Consider the following 21,859-nt stretch of genomic DNA (forward strand, 5'->3'; position numbering starts at 1 on the left):
AACAAATAAATTACATGCTGGACCTTCCTTCCTAAATGTTTGACTTCTCTTCACCAATTGCCAGAGATTAAACATTTTACCGTTAATGATCAAAATATTCAGGTGACTGAGTAAGGGAGAAATTCATTGGATTTACTATCAAGTAGATTTCCCATTAAGTAAAAAAATACTTCAAAATTTCATAAATCATTCATGAGTCAGTGAAAGCATACTGTTTCAGAGTTGAAGTCTCTTAGGGTCCCTGTAATTATTCGTCTATTTTTCTTCCCTTTCCCAGACATTCTTTGGGAAAGAATATTTCTTATTCCCTGATTTCAGTGTCTCAACTCCAGCTCACTTCTCACACTGGTTCCTGATTCCTGAAGTCTGTTGAAATTACTATATTCAAGACACAAAACCTCCTCATTGTCAGATTCAGTGAAAACATTTGTGTTCCTCCAGCTTCTTTTCAATATTTGAGGTTATTGAAATATTCCTTCTCTGTGGAACTATTCTGTCATGGCTTCCTTAATGCTCGTCATCCTTGCCTCTTTCTCCTCCCTCTCTAACATTCTTCCTTGGGCCATTTTCCAGGCTCTCTTTGTCCCATAAATGTTGGTTTTGCACACGGCCAGCTTCCCTGATAGCTCAGTTGGTAAAGAATCTTCCTGCAATGCAGGAGCACCCAGTTCGATTCCTGGGTTGGGAAGATCCCCTGGAGAAGGGATAGGCTACCCATTCCAGTGTTCTTGGGCTTCCCTTGTGGCTCAGCTGGTAAAGAATCCACCTGCAATACAGGAGACCTGAGTTTGATCCCTGGGTTGGGAATATCCCCTGGAGAAAGGAAAGGCTACACACTCCCATATTCTGGCCTGGAGAATTCCATGGATTGTATAGTCCATGGGGTCACGAAGAGTTGGATATGACTGAAGCGACTAAGCTCAGCAACACCTGGGAAACTCCTTCAATATTATTAACAACTGCTTTTTTTTTGTTTCCACATTTGCTCACACGTGGCCCTCCTAAACAGCCTCCTCACGGGCTCCTCTGCCTTCAGTATTCTCACTTTTTAGTCTGTTATATCTGCTCTTAGGGTGAGCTCTCTTGAATATGCTGCTCCTCTATTGAAAATTGTACAGAGGCGCTGATTTTCCTTTGACATAAAGGCCGAACTCCTCACCGTGTTGTTCTAAACCTAGTCATACTGGAGCTCCTTTCTGCTTCTCTTATCTCATCTCTTGATGTTAGCTCTCCAGAATTGCTTGCAGTTCCTTCTATCACTCGCTGCTGCTTCTGCCCAAACAGGCACACCCTTGTCCTCATCCATCGCCCTCCTCCTGGGGACCGCCTCCTACTCATTCTCCAGAACTCAAGATAGGACACACTCTAGGGAGACCTTATCTCATTTTCCCCTGCCAGTCTGGACTCTGTTAAATTACATCGTGATTATCTATTTTGGTCACCCCACTGTGAACTTCTTGAAGGCAAGGAACATGCCTTTCATGTTTGTGTTCCTCCTCCATGGCTGCTTTTACAAATGAGCGCTGTGTTAAGCCCTGGGGGTGCCCAGATGAGCAGGACATTATCTCTGCCCATGGGGCTCCCACAGTAGAGAAGGAGAAATAGAAGCATCAACAGATAGTTATGGTGTGATTTGATGTGTACCATGTTACAGGTGTTTTTAAAACAAGGAAGAAGCAGCACCTGATTCTGGGTCCAAGAGAGTTCTATTAAAGTGTACAGTAGGGATCTCTAGAGAAATTACATGTGGAGAAATAGTCCACCGAGTAAAGATCATCTCCAGGAAAATTCCTGACAGCCCTGCAGCCTATGTGACCAGTTGCTCTCCTTTGAGTGTTCCCTCAGGTCTCCACATGAAGAGGACTGTATCAGTTCAGTTCAGTTCAGTCGCTCAGTCGTGTCTGACTCTTTGCGACCCCATGAATTGCAGCATGCCAGGCCTCCCTGTCCATCACTATCTCCCAGAGTTCACTCAAACTCACGTCCATCGAGTTGGTGATGCCATCCAGCCATCTTATTCTCTGTCATCCCCTTCTCCTCCTGCCCCCAATCCCTCCCAGCATCAGAGTCTTTTCCAATGAGTCAACTCTTTGCATGAGGTGGCCAAAGTACTGGAGTTTCAGCTTTAGCATCATTCCTTCCAAAGAACACCAGGGCTGATCTCCTTTAGAATGGACTGGTTGGATCCGAGGACTGTATGGGAGTTAAAATATTTACAGTTGATATTGAAGCATGTAAATAGACATTATGAGGTTTGTATGCAGAGATCTATGCATTCAGCTGTATTTTAATTGGAGAGGTATATGCATTAAGATTAGTGGAAACTTGAAAGAAAATCAGCATCTTATTTTGTGTGCTCAGAAACTCTCTGACCAAAACCCTAACACTACTTGAGGCAGATGTCCACCCTGACTTTCTAAATGTTTGCCTTGACAATGAATGAGAAAAACCTAAAGCCTTGAAAGGTTCCATCTGGTTCTTTTTTCGGATATACTGTTAAATCACAGAAAACAATCCAGAAAAGCAGGATCTTTACATTTTGGTTTCCCTGCATCCACATTCCAGGAGAGGACACTTCATGGTTGAGTGTTCTATAGGTATTCTTCCAGACCCAAGGGTAATGACCAGAGCCTTATGCAGTGCAGGGTGAACTCACACTAGCCGTCAGAGAAGGAATCTGAATTAATCTGGACCAGAGTCATCTAGTCTGTATATGGGATTGTCTTCAGTAGGGCCTTGTGCCCGGTGTGCTGAGGTTCATGGGGTCACAAAGAGTCAGACACGACTGAGCAACTGAACTGAATGCCTTGTACTGATGCCTGTCGACTTGCGGGACCATGACTAAACTTCAGGAGGTTTGCAGAGTCCCTGAAATTCCACATAAAATTGAGTATGTGTGCATAGGGGGAGAAAGGCCATAGCTTTCATCGTATCCTTGAAGTTCTTGTAACTCAAATAACCACTGGTCTACACCCTTTGGTTTCTGTTCATTGTATTTATTCGTTTGGTAATCATGTATGGAGGATCTAGGTCTTGGGCATTTTGCTGTCTGCTGACTTACTCTTTTGACATGTGTTGCAGCGATGCATGGAATGGTGGGAAAAATTGAAGGCGGGAGGAGAAGGGGACGATGGAGGATGAGATGGTTGGATGGCATCACCGACTTGATGGATGTGAGTTTTGAGTAAGCTCCAGGAGTTGGTGAGGGACAGGGAAGCCTCGTGTGCTGTAGTCCATGGGGTCACGAGTGGTGGGAAAGATTGAAGGCGGGAGGAGAAGGGGACAACAGAGGATGAGATGGTTGGATGACATCACTGACTCGATGGACATGAGTTTGAGTAAGCTCTGGGAGTTTTTGATGGACAGCGAACCCTGGTGTGCTACAGTCCATGTGGTCACAAAGAGTCAGACATGACTGAGTGACTGAACTGAACTGAACTGATGGAGTGGTTCAGATTCAAGTCAGCAGTCATGACAACCTAGGTTGCAGGCACTTCCATGTGCAAGATCTCACTGAGTCTTCACAGTAAATCTGTGTGGTATATATTCTTATGACCATTTTACAGAAGAGAACAAGTTCAGAGTGTAAAGAATACTTTCCTAAGGGCAACTGAATACTCAAGCAGGTGAACTGAACCTAAGGATCTAAAGATGGATAGAACATTATGCTCCCAGTCTTAAGCTCACAGTCTTCTGGGGCAGCCAGATAGAAACAGATACTTAAATCCAGTGACATAAATGCAAGGATACACCAATATACAATATAAAATCTCAGTATCAATGTGTATATCTTTCCTCCAGCTGTACTTTGTCAAGGAGAGAGAGGAGCTGGGTCTCAAACGGTAAATAATAGTTGACTCGGTGGACTGGAATTAAAAAGCATACCAGGTTGATGGAAAAACATTTACAAAACATAGATGTGAGCTAGTTTTCTGCTTGCGATGAAATGACAGTGGTTTGAAACAGTGAGCACATAAATAAATATCACAGCTTTTAGAAAGAGGTAAGTAGGAGAATCAGGTTCTACCCTATGTGTTTCTACATATATTAACAAATCTACAGTTTCCTTCCAGAAAGTAGTAGTCCAGGCTGTACAGTAGCCACAATTTTAAATGCCTTTTTTCCTTTTTTAAAGATTTTTTCCCCCATGGCTAATTCAATATGTGTGTCCTTCACACTGTATGTACTTAGGACTTGTTGATTCTGTAGGTTCTCTTAGGACAGAGATGCACTGTAAACATTTTCCTAACCTGATCTAGATGCAAACAAAATCTCAGCTTAACAACTAACCCAAACACACAGGTAACTGCTTCATCTACTTCATGGCCCTGAATAGCAGGGAAGTTCATAGAAAGTATATTTTCAAATTAAACGATCAAAACATATGTTTTTCAAAACTCTTCTAGGGATAGTAAATTTAATGCTTGTTTTTTTCTCCTGAAAAACAGCAAAAGTAGTATAAAATAATGGTAGGTAATTCCTAAGGGGAAATACTTCAAGAAACTTTGACATATTAATGCTTGTTTATGCTTTAGCTTGCTGTTTTCTTTAAAAGTTTTCAGCAAGTTCTCAGAAATATGAATGGAAAAAACTTTTCTGACTCCACTTTAAAATATGTGGGAAAGAAAATGCACAAAATTGGAAGTGGTGGCAGGGAGGGAAAGAGAATACAAGCAAATAGGAAGAAGCCAGCACTGTTTTTATTTGATTACTGATTAGACATAGTAAGTTATAATTTGAGTAAAATGTTCAGGTTGTAAGTGTGTATTTTGCCACTTGAAAAAGCTAGTTACACTATGATATAATTTTCAGCGGATGTCAGCTTCCTGCTTATCAATCACTAGAACATAGTATCCCAGCGTACTATATCCCCTTGTAGTGTCCATCAATGGACGTCAAATGTCCATCAACTGCTTCAAGTATCCTGGCTAAAAACTATATTTTTAGGTCATTATTTCTTTGTATGTTTTACATAAACTGAGATCATGCTCTATATAAAAGTTTTCTGGGCCAGTATTCTTTAATCTGTAAAATCAAGTTTGTTGGAGTCTCTGGCTTCTGAGGTTTTTGTAAGGATTAAATGAGATGGGTCAGGAGGGAGCTCAGCTCAGTGCCTGGCACACAGTCAGTGTTCAGGGTTGTGGTTACTTTGTGTGTGTGTGATGAGAATTTTTTTGAGATCCTTCTCTTCAGTTCAATTCAGTTCAGTTCAGTCGCTCAGTTATGTCCTTCTCTTAGCAACTTTCAAATAAGCAATACAGTATTACTAACTATAGTCATCTCTGGTTACTTTCTGTTACTTGTTTTTCACATTGATTATGTGAGTATTTTCTCAAGTTGTTCACTGTTGTTCAAAGACATGACATTTCAAGGATATAGAAACATCCCCCCATTCCTTCAAGGTTTAAATATGTCATTTGGGTCAGGTTAACCATTTCCAGATTGTTAATATATGGACTACAGTGAAATAAATGTTCTTGTCTGTAAGTTTCTGTGAGCCAGTAAGATGCATTTCTAAAAGTATTTGAAAAACTTTTGATTCATCTGTTCAAATTATACTCCTGAAATATTGTACCTGTTTGGAACTCCCCAAACAGAGGAGTGTTGAAATAAGAATTCTTATTACAGTGTTGAAATAAGAATTAAGTAAATGTAAAAGAATGTGGGGAAATGTAATAGAAGGCTGTGAATTTCAGAATCAGAATATTTGCATTCATTTATACCATGGAAGGCAAGGTAAATTTAATGTCTATTATCTTTCATATGTAAAAGAATCTTTTGTATAGATAATAGCTTTTTTGTATATAAATAAAAGCACTGTATAGAAGTCAAGAGGTCTAATCCCAAGACTCAATAATACGGGAATGTATACGAGTTTGAGGAAGTCACTCTACCTCCCATATTTATTTAGTTATAGTTTGTAAAATGGTGGTGCAATCCTATCTTAAAGGGCTCTTGTGGTGGTTAAATAAGATTGTTAAGCACCAGGCAGAGGTCTTGGCACAAAGTAAGCACCTGTGGTTCACCACAGTGTTACTGACCAAGAATATAATTTTTGCTGAAGAACGCGCCTTCAGCCTTCCTCATTTATTGCCTCATTCATAAAGCAGTAGAGTTCCCATCAGGCGCTCTGGCTACTTCACAAGTGAGCAGAGGGCAGAATTCCATGACACCTGTCAGTTTCACTGTCAGCATTTTCAGTTGGCCACTTCAGTGATCCTGGTTCAGTTCAGTTCAGTTTGGTCGCTCAGTTGTGTTCGACTCTTTGCAACCTCATGAATCGCAGCAGGCCAGGCCTCCCTGTCCATCACCAACTCCCGGAGTTCACTTAGACTCACGTCCATCAAGCCATCCAGCCATCTCATCCTCTGTCATCCCCTTCTCCTCCTGCCCCAAATCCCTCCCAGCATCAGAGTCTTTTCCAATGAGTCAACTCTTCGAATGAGGTGGCCAAAGTACTGGAGTTTCAGCTTTAGCATCATTCCTTCCAAAGAAATCCCAGGGTTGATCTCCTTCAGAATGGATTGGTTGGATCTCCTTGCAGTCCAAGGGACTCTCAAGAGTCTTCTCCAACACCACAGTTCAAAAGCATCAATTCTTCGGTGCTCAGCTTTCTTCACAGTCCAACTCTCACATCCATACATGACCACTGGAAAAACCATAGCCTTGACTAGACAGACCTTTGTTGGCAAAGTAATATCTCTGGTTAACTAGTGGTCCTGCTTAGGGTTAGCTTAATACAGTTCTCTTCCTTAACTGAACATAAGTTTAGCTCCAGCCTAGTTCTAAACTCTGAACCAAGCACTGGTGACTGGGGAATGAATAAAATATAATCTTTATCCGTGATGGGTTCACAATCTTGACAAGAAGTGGTTACCATCCTTTTTGGGTAAAATTCTTCTCTGTACTTTTTATTTATTTTATTATAGTTCTTTTTTGGGGGTCAGTTTTATTTTTTGATTTTTAATTTAAATTTATTTATTTTAATTGGAGGCTAATTACTTTACAATATTTAGTGAACATGTTTTAATGCTCTTCCACTGGGACATGAACTGGTAGATACGGCAACCAGTTCCAGTATTCTTGCCCGGAGAATCCCATGGACAGAGGAGCCTGGTGGCCTACAGTCCACGGGGTTGCAAAGAGTCAAACACAACTGAGCGACTTCACTTCATTTCAGTAAGAAAACCAAGCCTGAGGTGGTACTCCTTATCTGAAATGATAAGACTATGGTAATGTGTTAGTCACTGAGTCCTGTCTGACTCTTTGCAGCCCCATAGACTGTAGCTTGCCAGGCTCCGCTGTCCATGAAATTCTCCAGACAAGAATACTGGAGTGGGTAGCTATTCCCTTCTGGAGGGGATCTTTCCAACCCAGGGACTGAACCCAGGTCTCCTGCATTGCAGGCAGATTCTTTACCATCTGAGCCACCAGGGAAGTCATATTACAAGGTAGTTAGCAAGTCTTAATAGAAAGAGGATGGGCTTTTCATCTTTTCATCAAAAGACCCGGGTTGACAGCCAGCCTTCAAAACATACTTGTTGAATGATTTTGAGCAGGGCAGGCTCCTGTCTTCTAAGTGAGAAGACAAAAAGAGGTAAAATTTAATCATTCATTCATTCATTTGGCAAGTATTTGTTGAGCACCAGGGAATCACCAGTGAATAACTTATACAACAAATACTAGCCTCATTGAGATCAGATTCTAGTGGGAGAAAGGGTAGGATATAAAAAATGATGCTTGTGAAGGAGCAACATTTTTTTTTTTAATCCTCTCCTTTCTCCTACTAGAATCTACTCTCCATGAACCTATTTGAAGGGCAGTAATGGAGATGCAAAGAAATAGAGGAAAACAACAGAATGGGAAAGACTAGGGATCTTTTCAAGAAAATCAGAGATACCAAAGGAACATTTCATGCAAAGATGAGCTTAATAAAGGACAGAAATGGTATGGACCTAACAGAAGCAGAAGATATTAAGAAGAGATGGCAAGAATACACAGAAGAACTGTACAAAAAAGATCTTCACGACGCAGATAATCACAATGGTGTGCTCACTGACCTAGAGCCAGACATCCTGGAATGTGAAGTCAAGTGGGCCTTAGAAAGCATCACTACGAACAAAGCTAGTGGAGGTGATGAAATTCCAGTCGAGCTATTCCAAATCCTGAAAGATGATGCTGTGAAAGTGCTGTACTCAATATGCCAGCAAATCTGGAAAACTCAGCAGTGGCCACAGGACTGGAAAAGGTCAGTTTTCATTCCAATCCCAAAGAAAGGCAATGCCAAAGAATGCTCAAACTACCGCACAATTGCACTCATCTCACACGCTAGTAAAGTAATGCTCAAAATTCTCCAAGCCAGGCTTCAGCAATATGTGAACCGTGAACTTCCTGATGTTTAAGCTGGATTTAGAAAAGGCAGAGGAACCAGAGATCAAATTGCCAACATCTGCTGGATCATGGAAAAAGCAAGAGAGTTCCAGAAAAACATCTATTTCTTCTTTATTGACTATGCCAAAGCCTCTGACTGTGTGGATCACAATAAACAGTGGAAAATTCTTCAAGAGATGGGAATACCAGACCACCTGACCTGCCTCTTGAGAAATTTGTATGCAGGTCAGGAAGCAACAGTTAGAACTGGACATGGAACAACAGACTGGTTCCAAATAGGAAAAGGAGTTCATCAAGGCTGTATATTGTCACCCTGTTTATTTAACTTATATGCAGAGTACATCATGAGAAACGCTGGACTGGAAGAAGCACAAGCTGGAATCAAGATTGCTGGGAGAAATATCAATAACCTCAGGTATGCAGATGACATCACCCTTATGGCAGAAAGTGAAGAGGAACTCAAAAGCCTCTTGATGAAAGTGAAAGTGGAGAGTGAAAAAGTTGGCTTAAAACTCAACATTCAGAAAATGAAGATCATGGCATCCAGTACCACCCCTTCATGGGAAATAGATGGGGAAACAGTGGAAACAGTGTCAGACTTGATTTTTCTGGGCTCCAAAATCACTACAGATGGTGACTGCAGCCATGAAATTAAAAGACGCTTACTCCTTGGAAGGAAAGTTATGACCAACCTAGACAGCATATTCAAAAGCAGAGACATTACTTTGCCAACAAAGGTTCGTCTAGTCAAGGCTATGGTTTTTCCTGTGGTCATGTATGGATGTGAGAGTTGGACTGTGAAGAAGGCTGAGTGCCGAAGAATAGATGCTTTTGAACTGTGGTGTTGGAGAAGACTCTTGAGAGTCCCTTGGACTGCAAGGAGATCCAGCCAGTCCATTCTGAAGGAGATCAGCCCTGGGATTTCTTTGGAAGGAATGATGCTAAAGCTGAAACTCCAGTACCTTGGCCACCTCATGCAAAGAGTTGACTCATTGGAAAAGACCCTGATGCTGGGAGGGATTGGGGGCAGGAGGAGAAGGGGATGCCAGAGGATGAGATGGCTAGATGGCATCACTGACTCGGACGTGAGTCTCAGTGAACTCCGGGAGTTGGTGATGGACAGGGAGGCCTGGCGTGCTGCGATTATGGGGTCGCAAAGAGTCAGACACGACTGAGCAACTGATCTGATCTGATCTGAATGGAGATGCAGAAATAGAGAATAGATTTGTGGACACAGAGGGAAGGAGAGAGTGGGAGGAATTGAGAGAGTAGCATGGAAACATATACATTACCATATGTAAAATAGGTAGCCAGTGGGAATTTGCTATATGACACAGGGAGCTCAACCCAGTGTTCTGTGACGCCTAGAGGGGTGGGATGGGATGGGAGGTGGGAGGGAGGTTCAAGAAGGAGGGGGCATATGTATACCTATGGGTGATTCATGTTGATATATGACAGAAACCAACACAAAATTGTAAATCAATTATCCTCCAATTAAAAATGAATAAGTATATTTTAAAATGTTGCTTGGGAAGGGAAAAAAGGCAGTATAGGAGCTAGGGAGTATCACTGGGGAGGAGCCTCCTTACAAGCTAAGGTTTGCATGAAGACAGTGGGAAAGTGGTTTAAGAAAACAGCAAATTTAGAGGCCCCACACAGAAGACCAGTGGGGCTGGAGCAGGGCAAGCTAGGGGGACAGTGGCAGGAAACAGCAAAGGGCCTCTTGGCATGTGCTGCAAAGGGCTCTTTGGCTTTTACTGAACATGAGATAGGAAGCTTTTGAAGGGCGTTGAGCAGGATGACGTGATCTGACTTTTCATAGCCTCACTCTGGCTGCTGCATAGAACAGAGTGGAGTCAAGCAGAAAAGTCAGGCAGGAGGCTTTGCCAGCAACTAAGGGGAAAGTTGGTGGTGACTCGGACCACGGAGGGAGCAGGAAAAGTGGTACAAAGTGTCAGATTCTGGACATGATTTTTAGACAGAGAGCCATCAGGACCTGCACATGAATGGCACAAGCAGAGCTGGGGGACACATGACTATAAAGTCAGAATTTCCATCCATGGAGATGAGGATGGCTGTGAGAGGAGATTTGTCAGGGAATGCAGGAAGGTCTGTGTTGGACCTGTGAAGTTGGAGATTCCTATCTGAAATGTTCAAATGAGGACGTTGAATAGATAGCTGGAATTCAAGGGAGAGGTCTGGCTAAAGATGTCATGTAAATAGGAGCCCTTATCACAGAGATAGTATCCAAAGTCCGGAGACTGGATCAGATCTTCAAGGTAGTGGATGAGGCTGGAAAAACAGACGCACTCCAATGTCTGAGCCCTGGGGTATGCAGAGTTTAGAGGCAGAGGAGGTAGGAAGAAACCAGCGAAGAGACAGACGGAATATTCAGTGGGAAAGGGGGACAAACCAACTTGCAGAACAACTACATAAACGCACATTACATGTCGTAGATGACCATATGTTGTTGTTTAGCTGTTAAGTCATGTCCAAGTCTTTTGTGACTCCATGGACTAGAGCCTGCTATGGAATTACCCAGGCAAGAATACTGGAGTGGGTTGCCATTTCCTTCTCCAGGGGATCTTCTCAACCCAGGGATCGAACCCACGTCTCCTGTATTGGCAGGTGGATTATTTTTACTGCTGAGCCACCAGAGGAGGCCTAGACTGGATGATCATTGCTATAACATCCTTTTGGAAAAATGGAATATATCATGATTTTAATGCACGAATTCATTGGGGTATATTTCAAGTATAGCCTTTATACCCTATACACTGTGGTGACTACCAAAAGCTTTTTTTTTTTTTTTTTTTTTTACTAAATGTTGTCCTCATGGCCTGAAAGATTTAAAGAATTTTCTCATCAGGGGTTTATTCAGGCACGAAGATGATCTGGGCATCACTGGAGCTGATTATGTGCAACCCCGTGCAGAATATTTCGTGATAATGTTCAAGTAGAAATAGTAACCTTAGCTTCTAAATTTACTACCTAAAAACACAGTGATTTGGAAAAACACCAAAGGATTTGGGTCCATAATTACAGTATTACTAAAATAGAGATATACATTATTTACAGTGTGCTTTCAAAATTAAGGTAAGACAGACCTGTTGATTGGACTTAAAACAGGGACCAATTTTTTTATGTTAATGACACCTTCCACAAAATGGTTGTGTAAACATGCTTTTATCATCAGGTATCTGTAGAGAGCTTTTCCACATCTGACTAGATTTATTCAATTTAAAGAATTTAGTAGTTTAATACATTTTGCTAAATGAAATGAAGCCAGTTACAGAAGGGCAAATATTGCATGATTCCACTTACAAGCTTTCTAAAATAATCAGACTCAGAGAACAGAATAGAATGGTGGTTGCTAGGGGGTGGGCAGAGGGGAATGAGCAGTTGCTAATCAGCAGGTACGAAGTTTCAGTTACGTAAGGTGAATAAATTCTAGAGACCTGTTTTATACCATTCGCCTATAGTTAATAATACTGTATGATACCCTTAAAATTTGATGAGGGTAGAGTTCATGTTAAGTGTTCTTACTACAATAAAATAAAAAATAAAAATGAATTAAAGAAACGAATTTAATGACATAGCCTAAGGTCTATAATTTATGTTGCATTATGTTAATAAGTAAGCGAATCATAATATTCTGTTAAGAGTTTTATAACAGAGGGAATTGAGAGACTTAAGTAAAAACATTGCCAAAGACGCTCCTATAGGGAACTTCTAGAGAGTGTTCCTAAGAAAGAATTTTCATAGCACTTTATCACTTACTAACATGTCTCTAAGCTCATGTCTGGAAGCATTCTGGCTACCAGAAGACGTTAAGATATTTTCCCAGATGTGCTCAATTTAAATATCAAACACATCATAAACTTTGCCACATATATGTTTAAGTCAAAGAGTTTTGAAGACTAAGAAATTCAAAAGTAGGGAATAATTTTCATAATATGCTCCACTCTCAAGAGGTATCCGTGTGTAGAATAATACTTAAGTGGAGTAAAGCCCACTTCTGTGCATGGGTAACAGCCACTGGATCTAAAACACACAGGCAGCTGGTCCATATCATAATAGATACACATGCTGGGCATGGAAGAGAATGATGCTAAAGCCCTATACCTCTTATACTCCCAATGGAGGGTGGGGTTTTGGAAGTGGAGCCTTCACTTAAGATAAAGAGATAAGCAGTTAAGTGTTTGCAGTAGCTCAGGAACACTTTGAACTTAGTTATTTAAGTGGCTTATCCCTTCTTCCTCCAGTGTTTGGGATCTGGGGCTTCTACCTGGATAAAGGATCTTGGACAGAAACCTTTATCCCTTTCTGTAAATCCTCGTCAGTGCACTGATACTAGCACCATCACAGCATAAGGAAGGAAAAGAAGGCCACTAAAAGGAAAGAGTTTTCAGATCCAGCATTTGGGGAGATTTGATTCAGGATATTTTGATGTCACAAAAGTGTATTGACCAAAACATTTGTCCTGGATTCAGTATCAGTAATGGATTTTTAAAACAATAGCTGAGGCAAATATTGTGTGTGTGTGTGTGTGTGTGTGTGTGCGCTGTGTGTGCTTAGTCACTCAGTCCTGGCTGACTCTTTGCAACCCCATGGACTGTAGCCTGCCAGGCTCTGTCCATGGGATTCTCCAGGCAAGAATACTGGAGTGGGTTGCCATGACCTCCTCATACACACACACATATATGTATGTATATATATGCATACATATAGGCTTCCCAGATGGCTCATTGAGTAAAGACTCTGCCTGCAGTACAGAAGATAAAGGTGACATGGGTTCCGTCCCTGGGTCAGGAAGATCCCCTGGAGAAGGAAATGGCACTCCACTCCAGTACATGGACACAGGAGCCTGGAGGACTAAGGTTCATAGCATTTCAGAGTCAAAAATGACTGAAGCAGCTGAGCACACATGCAAGCTTATATATATATATATATTCCTCATGGTCAATCTATAAATCTGAGGTAATCTGATGAACATATCTAGATACTAGTTCAATCGTAGCATCTGATGTCAATTAAGATAGAAAAGATGGCTAGATTAGGTCTTCTTTGCCCACCCCATATTCTCAACTACGTCATTTCTTCTAGCATTTACTAGTTTGAAACATTAACCTTCAGCTACTGCATTCTGATCAAGAGAGTATTGACTCTAAGTTTAACATCCATATAATATTAAGGATGAAGTGCATATATAAACTTTTCCTTCAACTTTACATTTTCTATGGAGTAAATTTTTGTGTTCCGTGCCCCCCTCCAGCCAAATCCATATGTTAAAATCTTTAAGGTGATGATGGTATTAAGAGGTGGAACCCTTGGGAGGTGATTAGGTCATGATAGTGTAACCCTAGTGAATGAGATTATACCCTTACAAAAGAGACCCCACAGAAGTCTCTTGACCCTTCTGCCTTGTAAGAGCACAGCAAGAAGACTGCCATCTGTGAACCAGAAGGCGGGGCTTCACCAGACACCAATCCACCAGCACCTTGGTCTTGGACTTCCCAGCCTGTAGAACTGTAAGAAATGAATTTTGCTTTACAAGCCACCCAGTGTATGGTGCTTCTGTTCAGTTCAGTTCAGTTCAGTTGCTCAGTCGTGCCTGACTCTTTGCAACCCCATTAACTGCAGCATGCCAGGCCTACCTGTCCATCACCAACTCCCGGAGTTTACCCAAAATCATGTCCATTGAGTTGGTGATGCCATCCAACCATCTCTGTCATCCCTTCTCCTTCCGCCTTCAATCTTTCCCATCATCAGGGTCTTTTCAAATGAGTCAGCTCTTCACATCAGGTGGCCAAAAAATTGGAGTTTTAGCTTCAACATCATTCCTTCCAATGAACACCCAGGACTGATCTCCTTTAGGATGGACTGGTTGGATCTCCTTGCAGTCCAAGGGACTCTCAAGAGTCTTCTCCAACACCACAGTCTAAAAGCATCAATTCTTCGGCGTTCAGCTTTCTGTATAGTCCAACTCTCACATCCATACATGACTACTGGAAAAACCATAGCTTTGACTAGATGGACCTTTGTTGACAAAGTAATGTCTCTGCTTTTGAATATGCTATCTAGGTTGGTCATAACTTTCCTTCCAAGGAGTAAGAGTCTTTGAATTTCATGGCTGCAATCACCGTCTGCAGTGATTTTGGAGCCCCAAAAAATAAAGTCTGACACTGTTTCCACTGTTTCCCCATCTATTTGCTTCTATTACAGAGCCCAAACAGACAGAGACAACATTACATAAATCTTTTCTCCCAAAGATCATTTAACATGTTTTTGTTTTTCTCCCTTCTTCCCCCACCCCCTATTTTCTTCCTTCTTCACCTACCAGAATTGCCATTAAAATATCACTAATGGCAACCCACTCCAGTATTCTTACCTGGGAAATCCCATGGACAGAGGAGCCTGGCGGGCTACAGTCCATCGAGTCACAAAAGAGTTGGACACGACTTAGTGACTAAACAACTAGTTATTTGCAGAAGCTATTAAAACCGCTTTCTTAGGATCAACTCCAGTGTGGTCTTCAGTTTGGGCTTTCTCACTGGCAAGTGGCTAAGGCTGTACTGTTCACGTTTTAACTCTTAGAAACATAAGTAAACATTTGATTTTTCTAAAACCTGTGGTATTTATTTCAAATAGAGTTATTTTTAGTCGTTCTGATTTTTGAAAGCTCAGAAAAATCTTATTTGGAATCACTTAGAAATTTATAAAGTTTAAAAAAAATTTTTTTTACAGTTTTTCATAAAGTTGGCTTTCCCAGCTGTCTTTAAAATTTGGTATAAATTTTAGTATGCTTCCTAATATAAAAGTTAGTATACTTTCTGATTTCTAACCAACAACAGATTATTTTCATTTATTTGTTATCCTGGTGAGAAAATTATTGCTAGCTTTAAAAGTTAATGTACCTTATGAAGCAACATAAAATATGTATTTTTTTGTTTTGTTTTCTGAGGTTCTAGAACTCTTGGGTTGTTTCTTCTTGAGTTTATACTTTTAAATGTATTTTGATTTCATAATGGGTAGTATTAAATTAGAGTCTCTTAGAAGTTCCTGGATGAATAGTATTTTGAAGAAGAAATGAATATTTTAAATGAATATCTTCTGGAACTCCACAGGATTTTTGGTTTTCCCTCTTTATTCTACCCATAATAAAAGTGGTGAGATTTATCCCTTTGTGGAATATATTTATCATTTTTAATTGCTCTGTCCATGACAGCATTGGGTTTGTGTGTGTATGTGTGTGTATGCTATTTATTGGCTTTTAAACATACTTTGTGTGTCTATGAGAACAGGAATGTGGCAGGGTCAAAAGAAGATGAATTACTCTAATGTAATTGAAAGGAAAAATGGTATTCTTTGTATTTCTATTGATGCAAGGCACTCAATATTCATCGTTTATAAATATATATTTTATATTGATATACTTAATTGACAGGTTTCTAAAATATCTGTGATAATGTTTTAGAAGCTATGCTTCTTTGTATTTTTGGTTCCAATTTCTTTTTTAACTTTTTTTTTGCCCCAGAAGTTTACAATCCCATTAGTACATAAAATTCACTCCTCATGATATTTTTTTTCTCCCCAATTCTGCTGACTTTTATCACAGCCTCCCAGGAGCTGCTTGCCGTAGCCACCCCTGGATCTCATGGTCGCTGAGAACAGCTTGACCTCTAGGCCATTCTTGGACCACAGGCTCCCGCCATTCAGTTTATTTGCTCCCACTAGATCTGTGACCGCCCCCCCCCCAAAAAACCCTCATTCTCTGTCACTCTCCTGACTTCCTGTTCTTCTCTAGCCACTCTAAACCCCACGATCTAGCTCTGTAGTCATTCCCCTCCTGACGCCGTCACTGTCCCAGCGCCTCGTGGGTTTTCCCTGCTGACCCTCACACCCGCTAGGTCTACCTGCATGCCCTTCACTAGGGCGCTGAGCACGACTGGAAGCAAATGCAGGTGCCCCCCCCCACACACCCCAGTTTTCCAGAGCTTGCTATATACCACTTGGCTTTTATTATAAAAGACCTACATTAGTATCTTTTTGCCAACTGAAAGAAATCCATAGAGGATTTTCACTTTTACATGGAAAAAAGATGAAAGGAAAAGATGGAGTTCAGCTTCTGCTTTATAGTGAAGTGTATGTGCTTCAGCGCAGTGACAGGGATGTCACCACGCTCCTTCCTTGGGAACCACACTCAACTGAAAACTGTGGCAGCTTAACGCTTTATGTCAGTTTATTTTGTGCATCTGTTAGCAGGATATGTCCTAAGGTCCTTGCTTCTCTGCTTTATCCTTACCAGCTTGTGAAGGGTTTCATAGGAATGCTCTACTGCTGGAGAGTGGGGAACCCTGCACAGTGCGGATCAGTTGAAATACGTCTGTGCGGTCACCTTCGTAACAGGGCCCTCTGCATCTGCTGGCCATCCTCCTACCAGCCCTCCTTCTCTACTCAGCTGTCTTTGCCACTGTCATTAATTCTGCAATTAGATGTCATTAATTCTGTAATATAGATATGTGTTGATACTACACCCCAGATGTTGTGCCAATCTCTAGAGATACAGTATCGAACAAAAACCATTCTCTGCCCCCATGTGCCTGCAAGAGAGTCAGGCGTTTATAAAATAGCAGCACTAATGATGATTTAATTACACTTGAATCCAGGGGGAAAAAACAAGAGATAACCTAAAATGCATACTGGGGTAGGGAGAAGGAGACTCTAACTTGGCTCTAGGTAGCATTTTATTGTGATTATTGTCTTGCTTTTCCTTATGGTTTTACCACATGTGTGTGCCTGGACTGATATTGTGGGGGTTTTTTTCCCCTTTCTTTTAGAACGTTATTTAAATGGTGTGATACTCTTTTGGTCTTCTAAGACTTGCTTTTATTGTTCAGTGTTACACTTGTGTGATCATCTGTATTCATCTATGTAACTCTAGGTACTTAATTTTCACTGCTGCATGTTACTCTTTTATACCTCTGTTTATCCATGGTTGAGTCTGCTTTGTGCACATTTGGATTGTTTTGTACTTTCTGTTATTATAAACAATTCAGATATAAACAGGAAAGGTGTGATAGAGATTGGTTAATTTTCAATACGCATGCAAATTTTAGTTTAGGTCTTTCGCTTCAGCCTTATCTATCTAACACAAGTACCACAAATTGGGCTTCCCTGGTGGCTCAGTGGTAAAGAATCTGCCTGCCAATGCAGGAGATGAGGGGTTGATTCTTGGGTCACGAAGATGCCTTGGAAAAGGAAATGACCACCCACTCTAGTATTCTTGCCTGGGAAATCCCATGGACAGAGGAGCCTGGTTGGCTACAGTCCGTGGGGTCGCAGAGAGTCAGACATGACTGAGTGACTAAACAACAGCAACCACAAAGTAGAAGCAAATTTGACCACTTTGAATATTGCATCATATTTAAAATATTATGATAATATCTCCATCATCTTTTCCTGTTATACTATCTATAGAAGGTGGCATAAAATAATCAAATGACCCAAAGTCAAGAGACAGGTCAGACTGTCTGTCTGCAAATGTCCTTCCCTCTTTCTTAGCATTTCATTAGAATAATTACAGTATTGTCAGCGGTGCTCTTAAAATATCAGTTAAGTCATTGTGAGTTAAACGAGATAGCTGTTGTCTCTCAGCTTCAAATTCACCCTGTAACACTTGCTCTTCCATAACCTTTTAAGCATTTCTCCTTTACATTGAAGATGATGTTGAGCTTTCTCAGTAAAGGACACTGAAGGGACATTGCAGAAGGATAGGGCGTCACTTACTGGTTCAAGCTGCTGTCCCAGTGGTCAGCTGTGTGGGTAGAAGAACATTTAGTATTGCTCAGCCCCAGCTACAGGCAGGGGGTGTACAGTCCCTGCAGCCCCTCCCCCCCAACCTGGGCACCCACCACCTGCTCCAGGTCTCCTGCCCACAATGGTCACTCAACTCCTTCTGTGTACCTGCCCATTGGCAGAGGCTCACCTGTACCTCCATCATCTCCCTGACTGCCAGCATACCGTCTTCAGTGAGGTCTGAAGCCCATCCTTGGGTAGGGGACTTCTTCCAAGTTCTTCTTTCCTTGGCTGCTCTCCCTGAGCCCCAGGGCACCATCTAGCATCCTCTTTACATGTAATACTTACTCTCCTATCATAACCTAATCAATCTTTGTATTAAATGTACCCTGCTTAAAAAAAAAAAAAGTGAAATCTAAAACCTAACATAAACTTACACATCCAGTGTTCTAAATGTCACCAATTTTTTTCTTTTTCTCTATGCATGATCTAAAGTCTTGGTTTATTTATTTTGTTATTATTTACTCTTTAATTGGAGGAAAATTGCTTTAAAACATTGTGTTGGTTTCTGCTGTACAACAGTGCAATTCAGCCATAATTATACATACGTCAGGTCTCTCTTGAGTCCCTCCTCTGCCCCCATCCCACTCCTCTAGGTGATCACAGAGCACCAGGCTGTGCTCCCTGTGTTATATAGCATTTGAATCCGTTCTAATGAGGTAGATGAACCTAGAGGCTGTTATACAGAGTGAAGGAAATCAGAAAGAGAAAATCAAGTATCGTATATTAGCACATATATATGGAATCTAGAAAAATGGAATTGATGAACCTATTTGCAAGGAAGGAATGGAGATGGCAGATACAGAGTATGAACTTGTGGGCACAGTGGGGGAAGGAGAAAGTGGGACGAGTGGAGAAAGTAGCATCGACGTATGTACACCGCTGTGTGTAAAACGATAGCTGGTGAGAAGCTGCTCTGTCACCAGTTTTTAAGCACAAGAAAATCATGTTCCAGTTTAGTTACGACTCAAAATTATGTCCATTAAGTTACTGTTGGCTCTTGAATAGGTGGGAGTTAGAGACCCTCATTCAGTAGAAAAACTTGTGTATAATTTTATAGTTGGCCTTTCATATCTGAGGTTCCTTATCTGTGTACACACCCAACCACAGATCATGTAGTAGCATGGTATTTACTACTGAAAAAAATCCATGTGTATGTGGAACCATGCAGCTCAAACCTGTGCTGTTCAAGGGTCAACTCTATTTTTAAGCATAAGAATATCTTGTTTCCTAGTAGAAACTTAAGGTGATAACTTTGTGAAGAAAGTAATGGTTGTATTTAATTTGTTACCTGAGTAATTGAGAACTGTAATGTACTTCTTAATTTCTTAATGTAATAAATTACAGTACCATTTCTGACTTTTTAAAAATTTCATACTCATCTAAAGGACAGAAGCATATACCTAAAGCAACAATCTCATTTCAGGTTACGCACTCTAGGTGCCAGGAGACAGGCATAAGACCACTAACATATGTATGCATCCTCAGCTTTCCTATGCCGTTATTTCCAAAGTGATTGAACCAAAGTATGCTCCCTTTAGCATTGTTCCACACCATCTTCCTCACTTGGTATTATCAGATTTTTCTGAATCATTAATGAATTTTAAAATGTCTCAGGGACCTGTCATTTTTTCTGAGATTTTACATTGTCACTTAAGTTGATTACTGGTAGGACCCTTCCAGCACTAGCTTCATACCGTCTCAAGCTATAAGAACCCAGGGATTTTATAATACTCTTAACAAAGAGGTAAAACGTTATGAAGTCATAGATGAACTAGTAGAGAATAGAATTGAAAAGAATGGTTCATCATACCTCTTATGCTCTGCAGCAGTTAACTTCAAAGTGGTAGAACAGTGGCCAGTTTGGGTTTAAAATGGAAAATGCTGTCTGATAGGGAATAAGACCTTTCAGAGCCCATCTAGAAGCTTTTGTCTAGGAAGACCCTGTTTCTGAAGGCAAAAGTCAGCATCTTGACACAGTGAACCACTTTCGTAAGTATTTTAACCATTCAGTTTCCTGTCAAGTATTTGTCTACAATTATGCAGACATAGTCTTTGTGTAGACTCAGTGTTAGACCAAAATCAATAGATTGATAAGTATTTAAAGCAGAAACATCTATGGACAGGGACCATGTTTTTCTAATGGGCTTAATTAATACAGTGTTACCTGCAGAAGTATGTGCTCTTAATGCACATAGTTTAGCTTGTTATATATAGATTGCACATGGGTTATGTATGATTATCTGATTTTATGTCATCACTTGTGGCTCAGACAGTAAAGAATCTGCCTGCAATGCAGGAGACCCAGGTTCAGCCTCTGGGTCGGAAAGATCCTGTGGAGAAGGGAATGGCAACCCTCTCCAGTATTCCTGCCTGGAAAATCTCCATGGAGAGAGCAACCCGACTGGCTACATACAGTCCATGGGGTCACAAAGAGTTGGGCATGACTGACACTAACACTTTCATGTCATAACTTAGCATCTGGTTTGATCTTAATTCAGTTCCTTTTATTTAGATTTCAGAATTATCTAGTTCTTTAATGATTATGTTTGCCACTTAATAATATTTTGCTGCACAAGTAAACATTTACTTGGATAAAGCCAGTTTTACAGTGTTAGAAAATTAATGCACTTTGAAACAAATTTGTGTTATTAAAGATACAACATCTTTTTTCTTTAAATAATTGTTCACCACTGTTACTGTGCATTTAGTAAACGCAGATGCCACTAAGTTAGAGGCTAGACATTTCCAGGTACATTCACATTTGCTCACAGCGTGCAATCATTTAATGGTCTGCGTTGCTGCATTAATAGTTTACTAAGTGTTTTGTATGTAGTAGTTAATAAATATTTGTTAAATGAATCAATAGTGTGTTTAATTCAGATTCACGCTAATATTAATAGTTGAAAAAAATCTTTAAGCCTGTAAAAAGTTTGGGGTAGCTTCTAAAGTCAGTGGAACACAGGAAACACCCAGGGGGAATTTTCTGTCCTTATTTGCAGATTAGAATGGAATCCCCAGAAGGAACCCTGCAGTGCACTTATCAGGATGTTGCTAGAACATGGAATGATTGCACCCATTACTTTGTGAAGGGCATGCAAGGCTTTCTTCAGATGACTGCTCTCCTTGCTACTTATTGAAAACAATTCTGTGATGTTTGTAAACAAATTTTGTGGACAAGATTTCCTTTCCAAAGCAGCTTATCTAAGTGCATTATTTCTGACTGAAAAGCTTATTTTTCTTTCTATCTGAATAGATTGCTTGCCAGTGGTGACTTTCAGCTGATTTCATCGATTTTCAGTAATGAGATAGAGCAGTATGAGGTAAATGTCTGTGTACATGGGCAAGGACTCTAAATCGCATTCTGAAAACCACGGGCTTGATGATGCAATGAGTCCATCTCCTCAAAAATGTTTGTGGTGAAGATTCCTTGAAAATACTCGGGCTTGAAGCACATCACTTAAATGGCGGATTTAGAAAAATGAGTTACAGTCATTAGAGTGAGAGAACCATTTTGGCTTGTTCAGGCTAACTCTCTCCAAGGGTGGTGGCGGAAAATTCACCAGGCAGTACGTCTGATGGGAATAGTCTCAGAGGATGAAGGAGGCAG

General features: G+C 40.8%; 1 protein-coding gene across 4 annotated transcripts in view; it reads left to right on the plus strand.

Annotated features, from left to right (window-relative positions):
- AIG1 (androgen induced 1) overlaps positions 1-21,859 on the plus strand; it is a 269,595-nt gene that overhangs the window by 53,170 nt on the left and 194,566 nt on the right. Inside the window, exon 2 of one of the 4 annotated variants that reach the window (XM_059889837.1) lies at positions 1-7,712. This exon is cut by the window's left edge and continues 26,015 nt beyond it. The gene's annotated coding sequence lies outside the window, so the exon portion shown is untranslated. 4 annotated transcript variants of the gene reach the window in all.

Source organism: Bos taurus, chromosome 9 (genome assembly GCF_002263795.3).
Source record: "Bos taurus isolate L1 Dominette 01449 registration number 42190680 breed Hereford chromosome 9, ARS-UCD2.0, whole genome shotgun sequence".
Classification (NCBI taxonomy): domain Eukaryota; kingdom Metazoa; phylum Chordata; class Mammalia; order Artiodactyla; family Bovidae; genus Bos; species Bos taurus.